Below are 9,235 nucleotides of genomic sequence, written 5' to 3'. Positions count from 1 at the left end.
ATGCCAAGCACTGTACTAAGCGCTGGGGAGGATACCACGTGATCAGGTTGTCCCACGTGGGGCTCACAGTCTTAATCCCCATGTTACAGATGAGCTAACTGAGGCTCAGAGAAGTTAAGTGACTTGCCCAAAGTCACACAGCTAACAAGCAGCAGTCAGAATTAGAACCCGTGACCTCTGACTCCCAAGCCCAGGCTCTTTCCACTGAGCCACGCTGGTTCCTTATAAACCATGGACCTTGGAGTCAGAAGGATCTGGGTTCTAATTGTATCTCTGCCACTTGTCTGCTGTGTGACCTTAGGTAAGGCACTTAACTTCTCTGTGCCTCAGTTACCTCATCTGGAAAATGGGGATTAAAACTGTGAGCCCCATGTGGGACATGGACTGTGTCCAACCTCATTAACTTGTATCTAACCCAGGGTTTATTACAGTACCTGGCATCTGCAGCCACTTAACTTCTCTGTGCCTCAGATATGTCATTTGCAAAATGGGGATTAAGACTGTGAGCCCCACGTGGGACAACCTGATTACCTTGTACCTACCCTATCACTTAGAACAGATCTTGGTACATAGTAAGAGCTTAACAGACACCATTATTATCATTATTATTCATCCATTCATTCAATCGTACTTATTGAGCACTTACTGTGCGCAGAGCACTATACTAAGCGCTTGGGAAATACAAGTTGGCAACATATACAGTTGGTCCCTATCCAACAGCGGGCTCACAATCTAGAAGGGGGAGGCAGACAACTAAACAAAACATATTAATAAAATAAATATAATAGTAAATATGTACAAGTAGAATAAATAGAGTAATAAATCTATACAAACATATATACAGGTGCTGTGGGGAGGGGAAGGAGGTAGGGCAGGGGGGAGGGGGAGAGAAAGGAGGGGGCTCAGTCTGGGAAGGCCTCCTGGAGGAGGTGAGCTCTCAGAAGGGCTTTGAAGGGAGGAAGAGAGATAGCTTGGCGGATGTGTGGAGGGAGGGCATTCCAGGCCAGGGGAAGGATGTGGGCCGGGGGTTGATGTCGGGACAGGCGAGAATGAGGCCCAGTAAGGAGGTTAGTGGCAGAGGAGCGGAAGGTGTGGGCTGGGCTGTAGAAGGAAAGAAGGGAGGTGAGGTAGGAGGGGGCGAAGTGATGGAGAGCCTTGAAGCCGAGAGTGAGAAGTTTTTGCCTGATGCGTAGGCTGACTGGTAGCCACTGGAGATTTTTGAGGAGGGGAGTAACATGCCCAGAGCGTTTCTGCACTAAAATGATCTGGGCAGCAGCGTGAAGTAAAAATACGGAACACTTCACGAATTTGCATGTCATCCTTGCGCAGGGGCCATGCTAATCTTCTCCGTATCATTCCAATTTTAGTATATGTGCTGCCGAATATAGTAAGATTTTAAAAAATACCATTAAATTTTTTTTTTAAAGCCACTGGCTTGGGAGTCATGGACTGTGAGCCCTTGGAGGGAAGTGTCTGTAATTTCCACCTGCATGTTTTTTCTCAGCGCTTAGCACAGTGTTCTGCACAAAATAAATACTTTTAATAAATATTATTATTCCTACAGAGTCAGAGGATCTGGGTTCTAATCCTTGCTCCACCACTTGCCAAGTGCCCCAAGGTGACCCTGGGGTACTGGCCATCTCAAGGTCAAAAGCTATCTCGTGACCACCTGAGCCAGCAGGTGGAACTCGGAAGTAAGGGTGGGATACCGCCCCCACAACCAAATCTGCTAGATTGACAGCCCAAGCAGGGAATACAGAAAGTGTCCCTCGCCCCTGTGCCAATCAAATTAGGTATGGAGGAGAGGGGAGGGCAGAGATTGGATAGACTGAGGCCTGAAGCTGGAATGGACTTGGGGCACAGGTGATAAATGCCTTTCACCTCTGACCTTCTGGGGCAGAACACGGAGACACACTGCAGCGGCAGCCCACGTGTCTTTCTCTGCCCGAAAGGCCAGATGCCCGCTCTGCAACTAAAACCAACACACTGAGGCAAGAGCCGCGGGATGGGTGAGTGTCTCGTGTGTGGGACCCAGGTGCCCCACTGCGGATGGGAATCATGAGTGGATTCCTCCCATGTAGGGAGAGCACATGGTGAGAGCTAACCGCCCACCATGTGCGTGGGTAATGTAATGAATTCCTCCCATGTGGGAAAGTAAGTGGATTCTTCCCGAGTGCGAAGCACACATGGGTGGGAGCTAGCCACCTCACCCACGCGTGATTAGCATATTCATTCATTCAATCATATTTATTGAGTGCTTACTGTGTGCAGAGCACTGTACTAAGCGCTTGGGAAGTACAAGTCGGCAACATATAGTCGGCAACTCCTCCGGGATCCAACCCAGCCCACACCCTCAGCTCCTCTGCCGCTAATCTCCTCACCGTGCCTCATTCTCGCCTGTCCCGCCATCGACCACCGGCCCACGTCATCCCCCTGGCCTGGAATGCCCTCCCTCTGCACATCCACCAAGCTAGCTCTCTTCCTCCATTCAAGGCCCTACTGAGAGCTCACCTCCTCCATGAGGCCTTCCCAGACTGAGCCCCCTCCTTCCTCTCCCCCTCATCCTCCTCTCCATCCCCCCGTCTTACCTCCTTCCCTTCCCCACAGCACCTGTGTATATGTATATATGTTTGTACATATTTAATACTCTATTTATTTATTTATTTTACTTGTACATATCTATTCTATTTATTTTATTTTGTTAATATCTTTGGTTTTGTTCTCTGTCTCCCCCTTCTAGACTGTGAGCACACTGTTGGGTAGGGACTGTCACTATATGTTGCCAACTTGTACCTCCCAAGCGCTTAGTACAGTGCTCTGCACACAGTAAGCGCTCAATGAATATGATTGATTGATTTGGGCAAGTCACTTCAGTTCTCTGGGCCTCAGTTCCAACTGTAAAATGGGGATGAAGACTGTGAGCCCCGCGTGGGGCAACCTGATCACCTTGTAACCCCCCAGCGCTTAGAAGAGTGCTTCATTCATTCATTCATTCCGTCATATTTATGGAGTGCTTACTGTGGGCAGAGCTTGGGAAGTTGGGAAGCAGCGTGGCTCAGCGGAAAAAGCCCGGGCTTTGAAATCAGAGGTCATCGGTTCAAATCCCGGCTCTGCCACTTGTCAGCTGTGTGACTTTGGGCAATTCACTTCACTTCTGTGCCTCAGTTACCTCCTCTGTAAAATGGGGACTAAGACGGTGAGCCCCACGTGGGACAACCTGGTCACCTTGTAAATTCCCCAGCGCTTAGAACAGTGCTTTGCACATAGTAAGCGCTTAATAAATGCCATCATTATTATTATTATTATTATAGAGACGGTCCCTACCCAACAACGGGCTCACAGTCTAGAAGGGGGAAACAGACAACAAAACCAAACATATTAGCAAAATAAAATAAATAGAATATGTACAAATGAAATAGAGTAATAAATATGCGGGCTCACAGTCTAGAAGGGGACTCTCCCAAGCACTTGGCCCAGTGCTCTGCACACAGTAAGCGCTCCATAAATACGGTTATATGATTGCATTCCTCCCATTTGGGAAGCTCGAATATTGCCAATTGATTACATTTTTCCTGAAAGGGAAGCTCAATCCACTGCGCCTAAACAACTAAATAATTCAATTTGCCTCACGGAATAAATTTTATATAAAACTCAGGCTTTCTGTCCCCAGCCTCTCTCTCTCACCTCGCTGATTACTGAACGAACTTGTCCCCAGATGACGGGTCACACCAAGTCACCTAACTTCTCTGTGCCTCAGTTTCCTCATCTATAAAATGAGGACTCAATAGCTGTTCTCTTACACTTAAGGTAAGTGCTATGGTATGGTATAAGAAGCAGCATGGCTTATTGGAAAGAGCATGGGCTTGGGAATCAGAGGTCATGGGCTCTAATCCTGGCTCCAGCACTTAATTTTCACTAGACCATGCTCGCTTTCAACAAATATAACTTTTAAATACCAGGGGCTAAGCTGATGACTCCCTCAAGCAATCAATCAGTGGCATTTATTGAGCACTTAATAATAATAGTAATAATTATGGTATCTGTTAATAATGATGGCATTTGTTAAATGCTTACTATGTGCAAAGCACTGTTCTAAGCGCTGGGGGTGGGGGGGCTACAAGGTGATCACGTTGTCCCGATAATCAGATTGGACACAGTCCCTGTCCCACGTGAGGCTCACAGGCTCAAACCCCATTTTACAGATGAGGTAACTGAGGCCCAAAGAAGTGAAGTGACTTGCCCGAGGTCACATAGCAGACAAGTGGCGGAGCTGGGATTGAAACCCATGACCTTCTGGCTCCCGTGCCCATGCTGTATCCACTATGCCATGCTGCTTCTCATACCATACCATAGCACTTACCATGTGCAGGGCACTGTACTAAGCAGTTTGGAAAGTAAAGCACAACAGAGTTGGTAGATGTGATCCCTGCTCACAAAGAGCTTGCAGTCTACAGGGGGAGACAGACATTAGTCAGGAAAGGCCTCTTGGAGGAGATGTCATTTTAGGAGGGTTTTGAATTTGGGGAGAGTGGTGGGGAGTTGGATATGAAGGGGGAGGGAAACCCAGGTACAAGGGGGATAAGCAAAGGGTCAGCGGCAGGACGGACAAGATTAAGATCCACTGAGGAGTGAAGTGTGTGGGTTGGATTGTACCGACAATTGTCAGCTGTGTGACTTTGGGGAAGTCAACTTCTTTGTGCCTCAGTTATGTCAACTGTAAAATGAGGATTAAGACTGTGAGCCCCCCATAGGACAACCTGATCACCTTGTAACCTCCCCAGCACTTAGAACAGTGCTTTGCACAGAGTAAGTGCTTAATAAATGCCATTGTTATTATTATTGTTACTGCAAGATTAAGAGAGAGAGTGTTACTGAGTGTTTTGAAGCTAATGGTAAGGTGTTTCTATTTGATACAGAAGTGGATGGGCAACCATTGAAAGTTTTTGAGGAATAGGGAGATCTGGACTCAATTTTTTTCAGAACAATAATCTGGGCTGCAAAGTGAAATGTGAACTGGAGAGAGGAGAAAGAGGAAACAGGGAGGTCAGCGAGGAGGCTGATACAGAACTCAATTAATTACTTAATTAATGATGGCATTTGTTAAGCACTTACTATGTGCCAAGCACTGGAGTAAATACAAGGTAATCAAGTTGTCCCATGTGGGGCTCACAGGCTTCATCCCCATTTTACAGATGAGGTAACTGAAGCCAAGAGAAGTTAAGTGACTTGCTCAAAGTCACACAGCTGAGAAATGGTAGAGCAGGGATTAGAACCTTTGTCCTCTGACTCACAAGACCATGTTCTTGTCACTAAGCCACGCTGCTTCTCTAGGCAGGATAGGATAAGTACTTGGATCAGCATAGCAGAAGTGGAGTGGATAAGAAAGGGTGCATTCTAGAACTGTTGTGAAGGTAAAACTGACAGGATTTTATGACGTATTTAATGACTGAGTTAAATAATAATAATAATGATAGCATTTGTTAAGTGCTTACTATGTGCCAAGCACTGTTCCAAGTGTTGGGGGTATACAAGGTAATCAGGTTGTCCCAAAGAGAGAGGATCTGAGGATAATGCCAAGGTTATGGGCTGGTGGGACAGGTACTGTTTACAGTGATAGGAAAGTCAGGGGAAGGACAGGGTTTTTGTGCAAAGATGAGGAGCTCTTAGGCCATTCAGGGCCATTCAGGCAGAGATGACCAGGAGGCAGGAGGAAATGCAAGGCTAAAGAGAAGGTCAGAGATCATGGATGGAGATGTACATTTGGATATCATCTATGTAGAGATAGTAGTTGAAGCTGAGGAAGCAAATGAGTTCTCCAAGGAGTAGATGGAGAATAGAAGGGGACCCAGAACTGAGCCTCGAGGGACTCCCACAGTTAGAAGGCGGGAAGCAGAAGAGGAGCTCACAAAAGAGATTGAGAATCAGCAGCCCGAGATATAGGAGGAAATCCAGCATAATTGAAGTCAAGGTTGGCTGATATTCCCAGGAGAAAAGGTGTGATCCACATTGCTGCAGAAAGGTCAAGGAAGTTTCCTTTGGAACACAGGTCATTGGATTTGGCAAGAAGGGAGGTCATTTGGTGACCTTAGACAGCTGCTTCTGTAGAGTGAAGAAGGCAGAAGCCAGATGGAAGGGGGTTAAGGAAATAACAACAATAAGAAGAAGAATTATGGTATTTAAGTGCTTACTATGCATCAGGCACTGTACTAAGTGCTGGGGTAGGTACAAGTAAATCAGGTTGGTCACAGTCCTTGTTCCACCTGGGCCCCCAATCTCAATCCCCATTTTAGAGATGAGGTAACTGAAGCACAGATAAGTAAAGTGACTTGCCCACACAGCAGATAAGTGGCAGAGCTGGGATTAGAACCCATGACCTGACTCCCAGGGCCGAACTTTATCGACTATGCCATGCTGCTTCCCTATGTAAATATGATTGATTGAAAGGGGCAGAAGCCAGATTGAAAGGGGTTAAGGAGAGGATAACAATAATAATTACAATTGCAGAGGTAAATGCAAGGTACACAGTCCCTGTCCCACATGAGGCTCTCACTCTTAATCCCCATTTTACAGATGAGGTAACTGAGGCCCAGAGAAATTAAGTGACTCACCCAAGGATGCACAGCAGGTATGTGGCAGGGTCAGGATTAGAACCCAGGACATTCTGACTCCCAGGGTCATGCTCTATCCACTAAGCCACACTGCCTACTGTACCATCCAAGAGGGTGATGGAAGTGGGTGCAATCACAGCTCACTCAAGGAGTTTGGAGAGAAATGTTAGGAGGGAAACACAAGCATGTTTGCAAGCAGTGGAGAAGGAGCCATTAGAGTGTGAGTGGTTACAAATGGCAGTCAGGGAGGGAAGAAGGGAGTAGAGAAATGGCTTTGATAAGGTGAGAAAGGATGGGGTCAGATACAGGTGGAGGGAGTAGAATTTGAGAGGATGCAGGAGATGCCCTTTAGAGATACTACTGGGAAGAATGGGAGAGTCGAAGATGGGAGTGGAGGAGGAAGGGACTGAAGTGGGACAGGGGAGATTTTAGAGAGACCACATCTAATGGGTTCAATTTTATTGATGGATTTCATGGTCGGGTCATTAGGGGGAAGAGATGATGGGCAGAGGGGTGGACAGGAAGTCTGGGGAAAGAGTTAAAAAAATCTGAAACAGCTGTCATTGGCAGAGAGCATGGAAATCAACAGGGATGGAGACATATTTGAAGCAGGTGAGGATAAAATCAAACTGGATGAGTTCAGCCTGGCATCTAGATTCCATTTGGAGCCCAGCCAATCCCAGGGGAGGGTTTCAAAAAGGGGAGGGGGCTAGTTATTTGGGATTAAGAACCCTGCTTCATGTTAAATAAGATGGGGTGTCAAGTGATTTGGGTGGGGAGAAGGGGAGAGGGGCAGGATGCAGGTGAGAAGGTTCCTCAGTCTGAGTTTTAGACGTGAAGGTTCTTGAGGGAGGATACTGCTACCCCTGCTTGGGAAAAACAGTCATGCACCTGAACAGTAGTTTTGGAGGAGCAGTATGTTTTGGTGGCTAGAGCATGGGCCTGGGAGTTAGGACTTGGATTTTAATCCTGGCTCCACCACATGTCTACTCTGTGACCTTAAGCAAGTCATTTCACTTGTCTTTGTCTCAGTTACTCTGTAAAATGGGGATTAAGAGTTTGAGCCCTTTGTGAGACAAAGACTGTCTAACCAGATTAATTTGCATCTATTCCGGTACTTAGAATACTGTTTGGCACATTAAGTGCTTAACAAGTCTAGTCCCTTCTAGACTGTATGACCATTGTTGGGTAGGGACCATCTCTATATGTTGCTGACTTGTACTTCCCAAGTGCTTAGTACAGTATTCTGCACACCGTAAGTGCTCAATAAATATGATTGAATGAACAAGTACCATAATCAATTAATTATTAATTGATTGTTATTATTCTCCCTGGCAGCCAGAACTCCTGAGGAAAGCCTCAGGAGAGGATAAACCAGAAACCTGAGGTCCCCCAAGACATTCTGAGGGGATTGAGTTGGCCTGGATAGTGGCAGGAAAGTACTAAAGCTCCTGGAGAAAAACAGGAAAAGTCACTTGGGGATCAGGATGCTGTTGTATTTGTTGATTCTTTTCCCTCTTTTTATGAACAAGTCTGGATCAGTCCTTGCCTTTGAGGCTGCCTTCGGGAAGGACCTGAGTCACTGCTGGTGCTGAAAGGATTCTTGGGTATGGGAAGCTGGGAGAGAGAGAGAGAGAATAATAATGAAATGAGGTGGGATATTTGTTAAGCATTTACTATGGGCCAAGCTCTGTCCTAATAATAATGATAACTGTGGTATTTAAGTGCTTACTATTTACTAAGCACTGGGGTTGATGCAAGATAAAGGGATTGGAAAATGTTCCTGTCCCACATGAGGCTCATAGTTTCAATCCCCAGTTTACAGATAAGAAGCAATGTGGCTCAGTGGAAAGAGCACGGGCTTGGGAGTCAGAGGTCATGGGTTCAAATTCCAGCTCTGCTGATGGTCAGCTGTGTGACTTTGGGCAAGTCCCTTAACTTCTCTGTGCCTCAGTTATCTCATCTGTAAAATGGGGATTAAGACAGCCCCACATGGGACATGATCACCTTGTATCCTTCCCACCGCTTAGAACAGTGCTTTGCACATAGTAAGTGCTTAACAAATGCCATGATGATTATTATCATTTTTGAGGTACGGGGTTGGGGGTGGGGGGCACAGTGAAGTGAATTGCCTAAGGTCACACAGCAGACATGTGGTATACCCAGGGTTAGAACCCATGTCTTCTGACTCCTAAAAGTGTGCTCTTTCCACTAGTCAATCAATCATATTTATTGAGTGCTTACAATGTGCTGAGCACAATATTAAGTGCTGGGAAGAGAACACTGTATTATAACGGACACATTCGCTGCCCACAACGAGTTTACAGTCTACAGGGGAATACAGACACTAGGCTAGGCTACTTCTGAGCAATAAGCACATCTGATTCCAAAGAACTAGAATGCATTTGAATTGGCCCCAGGCACTGTCACATTCTGAGTATGTTGGAGAGGGTTATTTCATCCCCATTTTACAGATGAAGAAACTGAGTCTCAGAGCAGTTACTTGCCCAAGATTGCACAGCAGATAAGCAGCAGAGCCTGGATTAGAACTCAGGTCCTCTGGCTCCATGGCACATATCTTTTCTAGATCATGCTGGTTCCAGTGACTCTAACGTGGATGTGAATAA

At 46.3% G+C, this 9,235-nt stretch overlaps 1 non-coding gene across 1 annotated transcript; it reads right to left on the bottom strand.

Moving 5' to 3' along the window:
• Window positions 1-1,284: 1,284 nt before the first annotated feature.
• LOC119938191 lies at window positions 1,285-1,391 on the bottom strand. Its single transcript, XR_005454366.1, has one exon. It is a non-coding gene; the product is annotated as a U6 spliceosomal RNA (small nuclear RNA).
• Window positions 1,392-9,235: the final 7,844 nt, after the last annotated feature.

This window comes from Tachyglossus aculeatus, chromosome 1 (assembly GCF_015852505.1).
Source record: "Tachyglossus aculeatus isolate mTacAcu1 chromosome 1, mTacAcu1.pri, whole genome shotgun sequence".
NCBI lineage: Eukaryota > Metazoa > Chordata > Mammalia > Monotremata > Tachyglossidae > Tachyglossus > Tachyglossus aculeatus.
This window is presented reverse-complemented; position numbering and strand designations above follow the sequence as displayed.